The sequence below is a fragment of the Thermobia domestica genome, chromosome 9, assembly GCF_964235325.1.
Source record: "Thermobia domestica chromosome 9, izTheDome1.hap1.1, whole genome shotgun sequence".
Lineage (NCBI taxonomy): Eukaryota > Metazoa > Arthropoda > Insecta > Zygentoma > Lepismatidae > Thermobia > Thermobia domestica.
The window spans coordinates 19,111,706-19,119,964 of record NC_137462.1 but is presented as its reverse complement, the minus strand read 5'-3'; the positions used below and the strand labels follow the sequence as shown (position 1 = coordinate 19,119,964).

The 8,259-nt window shown below is 34.9% G+C and overlaps 1 non-coding gene across 1 annotated transcript; it reads right to left on the bottom strand.

Moving 5' to 3' along the window:
- Window positions 1–3,951: 3,951 nt before the first annotated feature.
- Window positions 3,952–4,023, bottom strand: TRNAW-CCA (transfer RNA tryptophan (anticodon CCA)). Its single transcript has one exon. It is a non-coding gene; the product is annotated as a tRNA-Trp (tRNA).
- Window positions 4,024–8,259: the final 4,236 nt, after the last annotated feature.

Genomic DNA, 8,259 nt, shown 5'->3' with positions numbered 1-8,259 from the left:
AATGAAGACGATGATATTTACTTAGGTAAATTCCTATTTATTGAGTATAAATATATGTGGGTACGGAACGGAATAATATATATATATATATATATATATATATATATATATATATATATATATATATATATATATATATATATATATATATATATATATATATATACATTAACAACACACAAAATTCTCACTTGACAGAGCTAAATGCTCAAACAGAAGAAATTGCACTGCGGCAATCGAATAAGCGAAATGGAGAATAAAACTCTTAACACTGCATGGTAAATGTAGATATGCGCACACTATATACGAACACTAGAAACATAGTCCTTGTTTAAATATCACTTGCACTATAAATTGACTCTTCACACTGAGTCGAGACTTTTACTGCGTAATAATGACAAGGGGAATGGGGAAATGCTGGAAAAACGCTGGTCAACGAAGTATCTTGACTCCAAAAGGACGCTACATATTCAGAAGGTATCCGTTTGTTCTTTAGCTTCACATCCTATATATTAATGTAGCACCACAAAGTTCTTCATACTATGACTTCTTGCTATCACTTCTTCTTATAACGAACTCTTTTTGCTAACTCTCCGCTTCTACAGACTCTTGGGAACAACCCGTTCTATACACTTAGGGTTGACAATGCACTATATCAAACAATAAAGAAAATGTTAAAGTTTCTGCATTCCTACACAGTGCCAAAGGGTCGATGTTATAATAGAGAACACTGGCAACATTTGATTTGGTTCCGTGAGAAAGAAGCTTGGAAAGAATAGTTTAAAAAAGTGTAGCAGTCTAAACTAATAAATTCTTTCCATGGTTATAGGATTTTTATGCACTACTGTTATACGTAAAACAGTTCAGTGGAAAGGAGCGAACGATGGTAACTGTGTGTATGAGTCATTCCACCTACGACTCCTGCAGGACATGAACACTTGTTCTCACGGTAGGAAGTATGCCATAATATGAGTGCGTGAGAACACGACAAACACAATATCATTCACACACAATATCAACTTCGTATCCAAAAATATTCCCAATCTTAATAAATGTTGTTAAGAAAAAAGTATATGCGGAACAGTCATGGTGACGAAGACTATAAGTTGGAAACTATTTTAGGGAAAGAAAAAATAAGTTTGCTGCGACGAAGCACTCTGGCTAGACGGTAAGCGTTGCATTGAAAAACTATAAGTTCTTTGTTCAATCGTGAGAAACGATAAGAACGACTGAAGAACACCTGCATACACAGAAAGAATTGAAGTTCTCACCAAAAGAGAAATAGCTGTTCGTTTCTATGAGTAAAATAATAATTTCGTTGCATGAATAAAAGTTAAAAGAAAATACACTGGTCGTCCAAAAAGATAGTTTTGTGGCCGGGCAGACGGTCACACTTTCTAAATATTTCTTCTGTAACTTACGTAATGACCAAGTCTCTAGACTAGTGATTCTCAAACTTGTTGTTACTGCGACCCACCTTAAATAATAAAAGTACAATGTGGCCCATCAACATTTATTCAAATACACATAGACATTCTTTCTCAATAACTGTATCATATGAAGCTGTACGCATACGTAAAGAGAGTTAAAGTGTTCCCTATAAAGGTAACAAAAAGCTGACATTACTCCTGACGCAATATCCTACCCCGTGACAGATTTTGATTCACACATTCTCCACCCTAACCCAGAATCTCTACAAATTGCACAGCATTGCCAGGCTCTGAGTAACCACTTAACCTACTCTTTACCTCATTAACAAACGCTTCCAATTTTCATTTTCTGAGTACCGGTAGTACTTCATAACATGTTTCTGCATCAAAATAAAATTTTCATAATTAAAAGGAAAAACTTCTCGCGACCCACCAAAAAACAGCCCGAGACCCACCAATGGGTCGCGACCCACACTTTGAGAAACACTGCTCTAGACCATACAGTCCAATACTTCATATATAGCACTTGACCAACTTATTCCTTAGTCCACCACTAAAAATCACCTTAAATTGAAGAAAATCCATCTAGTTCATGGTTTCCGTGAATATCTATTGGAAAAAATAAATTCTCTAACATATTCGTTATTTCCTCTCAAGTATACACTTTAGCCACAATTACAGTACCCTGCAGCGAATGTAAAAGCGATTTCTCAAAACTAAACCTTATAGTAACTTCATCTAGGTTCATAGGCTCCGACTTATTATTACTATTATTAGTACTGGGGCCGCGCTGGCTCAATAGTAGAGAGTTCACCTGGTGTGCATAGAGTCCTCGGTTCAATCCCAGCTCGCGCCAAGTTAACTTTGTGGTGGACAAACACCGTGTGCGTGGGTTTTCCCGGAATTCTCCCGTTTCGAACCACTTTCTTCATTTCACCATTTCAGTCATTTCCCACAATCAGTCTCCTTTAGCCTAGCCGGCATAACTGTGGAACGTAAAACTTAAAGATTTCATTACTGTGACTACTACTATTTTTATTATTCTTATTATTTCAATGGGTGCTTACGCTTCGGTAGTTGTATCTATCCACTTTATCTACTTCAAGCCTTGTTCTTCTACCCCAAGTTTCACGCTAAAGTAAATTGCCAATAATTGCCATGTTTTCTTAACTTTTACCATTCAGTTGGAATGTTTCAGAAAAATGTTCCGATTTCACGATCTGAAAATATGAAGTGAATATTTTAGTTTTACCCCCCTCCCCCCACGGTTATGTCGTGTAGGCTAAAGGGGACGTATACAATATATATAAATAGCATACCTACTAATAATCCGAGTTTCAGCAGTGTTTCACCAATATCAACCAAGAAATAAAAGTATAAGTGAAAATTTGTATTTTACTGAAAGCAGGCCTTTAATAAGTGAAATGAAATGAAATATTTGAGTTTTACGTCCTAGGTTTATGCCATGTAGGCTAAAGGGGACGGTGATGATGAGAAATGAATGAAATGAAGATAGTGGGAGGAAATAGCATAACTCCGAGAAAACCTACGCACACGGTATTTGTCCACCACAAAGCCAGGCCGGTAGCCAGCCCAAAAATGTAGGGGGGCCGGCTGAAGTTAGGGGGGCCCAATTCAACGTTACTATAGTTTATCACCATAATATAGTTCATTTGCAAGCCTACCATTTAAAGTTTAGGGGGGCAGCAAAAATTTAGGGGAGGCGCCCCCCCCTAGACCCCCCTGGATACGGGCCTGCACAAAGCCCACTTGACGCGAGCTGGGATCGAACCAGGGACCTCACACGCCAGAGGTGAACGCTCTGTTACGAAGCCCTGATCTGAAAAGATGATAGCATTAGGTATTGATTTCAGTTTCGGATGAAATTCGAGACACTAATTATTGGATCCTTAGCAACTATTCAAAGTGTATTACTTGGAAAAATAAGAGGCTATCCCAGTGAGGTCAGAGGGTGTCATGTGCAGGGATGTACCCAGAGGGTGGCTCCGGGGATTCCGGATACGTCCAAAATTCCGAACTTTTATGTAGATTTAATCTAATTTTAGAGGTAAATTTACAAAGTTTAATATAGTTTAACCTCATATTGAATTTGACCCCTCCCCCCCAAAAAAAAAAGCTTTGGATCAGTTCTGAAATAAATTTCTGCTTGGCCATGGAACACCTAAAATCTGTCTTAAAATATTTTGAAAATACATCGTTCCGTCCTAAATAACATAGCAGATACGTATTTACCGATAGTTCCAAGTCGGTACATAAAACGGTTACCGAAATTTGGTAAAATGAAGTGTAAGATCACAGGGACATGTGGTTTTCATTCGAGAAAATATTAGGTTTAAATTTTGTGATTAGAAAAATCAGTTTTACTGGGAGCTGAGTACGAAAACCTCGAAGGGCACTTTGAGAAAAACGGTCAAAGAAGATTTAAATAACGATTTTATGTACCTGGTATTAATTTTTGTAGCTATTAATTTAAAATTTGACGAAGGAAAAAACTTGAGGTTGACCTCGACGTGATTTGAACACGCAACCTTCTGATCTGGAGTCAGACGCGCTACCGTTGCGCCACGAGGTCGATGAGGAAATGTGTTGAAAAAAATGTATAAGAGCTATAGAGGATGACTACCGAGAAATTTTTTGTGTAAATGTATATATTTCTTGTGCTATTGAGTTTTCTCTTCTTAAGAAAGGTTAAATAGATACATAATTAATGTATATATTTATGGAATTAATGTTTAAACAGGTTATTTAAGGCAAGTTTGGATTCGAAGTTCTCTCTCTGTATCTGTACAACAAATCGAACTTGATTTCACGAATTGTTTGAGAAAAACATTCAATCTTTCTATAGCCTACGTTATAAATAACTTATGCTTAACGCATATTTTAGTCTTCCATTTCATTTTGCTATATAATGCCTCAATTGTTTTTAAGTTTATATGAAGTAAACTGTTTTGTTACTCCTGTTACCAGGTTATTGTTTCCTGGTATGAAATGTACCCGTTTGGGCACATTGGGACCGAGTGTGTCGCAGCAGCAGCACCAGCACAGAAAGAAAAATGCAAGCACCGCCGTCTCTCGGACAAATAAATAAAAAAATACACGAGAAGAGTTTAAAAAAAAAAACTATTTGCCTCGCGACATCTTTCTTGTTCCTACAGTTTTGTTATCTTATGGGTTACATTAGGGGCCCATTTCCCTCCCCTGGTGTTCTCTTTATTTACAGTATCTACTACCGTACATAAAGAAATGTTCATGTTGAATGTAAAGCTATGAATTGTCATGTATAGTTTTAAATATCAAAGGTAGGTTAATTGAATGTGTAAAAGGTACATTATGCCAGTGCGTGATGCTAATTTCTAATAGTAAGTAGCCACACTAATAGATGTCGTTGTCTGGTGCCAATATATATCGCGAGAGTGCAAACAATTTGCAAATTTGAAACTATTGTGGTGCGAAGATGTTCTTTCTACTTGGAATCCATTCTGTTTTATATAGTTTTTTTTTTTTTTTTTTTACGTGCAATCAGCAGTGATGCCAATTTAGCCTATTTTTGGCTAAATCTAGCCTATTTGGAGATGCATTTAGCCATACAAATCTACGAAATGCTTGTAGCCTTAAATATAGCTTATTTTATGACACTCTTTTGCCCTTTTGGCTTATTTATTAGCCGTTAAATTGATTCTAAAAATACTTTTCCTTTGAAAGCAAAGTGTAATATTTAAAAATTAGTCTATATCTCATTATATTATATATGATATAATCATATTAATTGATTTCTCTTGTTTTTCATTCTTCTCTCTCCCCACCCACAAATCCACAACTACTTAACAATACTTATCGACTCAGAAAGAATTTTAATGTCGTTTCCGTAAAGACCCCATTTGCTACTTTTTATTGGCATTTCATTGCAAGAATGAAAGTTTTCTAATACAAATTCAGTAAAATGTTTGGTTCTTCAAGTTATAGAGATTTTTTTTCTGTTTATTAAAGGAAACAAATAGAATATATAATTAGCTTGAAAGCACTCAATACAATCATCATGATTCATGTGGATGTACGGAGAAATAAAAAGTGTTTATAAGAACCTGCCGAAAGAAGTACTACTGAAAATTCGGACAATGGCAGGCTACATAAACACAACCAATCCACAATCCAACGATGATGCATCCAATTCCAGCGCCTCGGCTAGCTGCGACAAACTGATAACTCGATAACTTATTTGAACTGATAACATGGCTGTTGACTTTCACAAATCAGATGAGTTGTTGATGGATTTTATTGTAGTTTAAAGTCATGTATGTTGCTTGTTAGTCTTCAGCGAATAAAATTCAACATTTCAAATTTTACTATAACCCACTTTATAAACCTACACACAAAATAGGGGTTTAAATTCTACAATGTGGGTTATTGGTTAGCAGTTAAAAATCTAGCCTTTTTTTTTACGTAAAAAAGCTTATTTTTGAAGGAAAACTAGCCTATTTTCTTCAGGGGGGCTACACTGGCAATCATCTTCTATATTTTGACCATTCTTTTACGGGTGCATTCCCTTTTTGTGTGTTTTATAACAATTCATCTTAGTGGCGCCCCACTTACGTATTTAATGAATTATTTTATAACTGTGACAAACTGCACTGAGTCAGGCAATTTGGTACGTCTTTGCCATCCATTTTTTAAAAAAATTTTTGCAGTTGTACTGCACACTTCTACTAAATTAATATTTTCATAATCAATTGAGGAATTTGATATCAATAAGGGCGTAAGTCTGAAGCAGTTGGAGAAAAACGATGTTGAAAATTTCGATGTAATATGCAACATTTTATTCCGATATTGAATTGAAATGTTACCAGGAAGCTAAACAAGCATGGCAAAAGCCACAAATGCGTTTGATGCAAAAAGGGCGTAAACTCGCTTACGCCCTTGTTACATCAAACTCCTCAATTATTACACAATTTTTTTTCAGTGATTTGGTTGACATAGCTCTGAAGCTGCGACCGTAGTTAGTATTTGATCCCAATAATTTGTTTTGAAGAAAGACTTAAATTGCAAACTTTAAATTGAAGGGTAAGGGAAAAAAAAAAGAAGGAATGTCACAAAACTGCATTTTCGAGAAAACGGTGTTTTAATATTCAAAACCGCGTAGAAAAGAATAGAGTTATTAAATATTTTGCCCCTTTTTACATTGACATTTGTTTCTACATCTATGCATGTGCATGCATGGCATATACAGTCAAATAGTACCAAGAGTCACCAACAGATAGGACAAAGCACCCGATAAAGCACATACATGGACATTCCTTGTTTTTTTCCCTTACCCTTCAATTGTATTCTTTTAGTTTAATTATTAAACTGGTTAGTAATGATGCTAAACTACTACTGCCAACCTCGGAAAACAAAATTATCGATTTTTGTCTTCAAAATTATTTTAGTTTCGTTATGGACGTGATAATTGTAGAAACAAATTTAATACATTTAATAATAGCAATAAAATATAATAAACTTACCAAATAAACAAAGTTCATTTTTGAAAATGCACGCTCACAATCAGCACTAGTGTGTGGCAAAACTAACGTATCTAATACAACTCTTCCCAATTCTAAAAATTCGTGATTTCCGTGGGAATCAGCATTTTTGATAAAAGTCAAAAATTCGTCCAGTTCCTTAGATTTTCTGGAAGCACCGCCTGTTAGTACTCTCCACTGATCGTCTATCACTTGTATATCATGATTGTTTTTCACTGTAATTCTGTACAGCTCTCATTTTTGGAACAAATGTTGGTGATCTTGCAGCACTTTTTGATAATGCTACTACTTCAGGTGTTAGTCAATGTAAACTTTGCAAAACAGTATTACCAAAATTATATTATTTTTTATTTTACAGCAACAAACTTTAAGGAACTGCTGCACCTTGTAGTAGAAATATGTTAGTTTGGATTCATCTTACTGATTTATTTTAGCGATTTAAAAACATCACTCTGTGTGTTTTATAATTCTTTAATTCAAATCTTCAATTTATTTGCACATTCAAAAACTGAAAAAAAAAGTGTGCGTTCTAAAATTATCGTATATTCATTCACCTATTTATCGCAAGGACATTATCGTATATCGTATTGTCTTAAAATATCGTACATCGCGATATATTATCGTATGGTTGGCAACCGTGTGCTGAACATAAACGTGGTTTGTTTGCTTATTTTAAAGAAAAGAGTAGGCATATTTACTGTAGATACAAGCATTAAGGTGGATCACCATCCGGAAGTCAGTACATATTTTAACTCATTGCCTTAACTACTGCGCAATGAAACGTTACATATTATAAATACTGTACTATAAGATAATGTTTCAGCTGCAGCACAAGTCACTGACTCATTTGCTTGTGTCTCCTAATATCGAAAAATGTAAGAAATAAAAGAAAATATTTGATTCGTTTTATAATGAGCACACAAGATGGCACTTGCTGGTAGATCTTACTAGAAGTGCTCAGTTTTACGAAATGTTTATTTGTATGTGTAATGTATTTTAAGTAACGATCTTATTATGAAATAGATATATTGTTTGACCGTTTTTAGTGTTATGTTTTATATTTTATTTAAATAATAATTTACATTTAAGGAAATAGATTTTGAGACGAAACTTGCGCAGAACGCCATAATGCGTTGTTGCCAAATTTGTACGTTTACTGTAGTAGTCACAATAATAAAATTCCTGGATTCTAGTGTTGTAATTCATTAAGCGGAATTGCGGTAAGAGTCGAAAACTAATTTCTCTAGTAAGTATCCAAGCAGAATTCCACGATCAGTTCCTTTATTATCTGG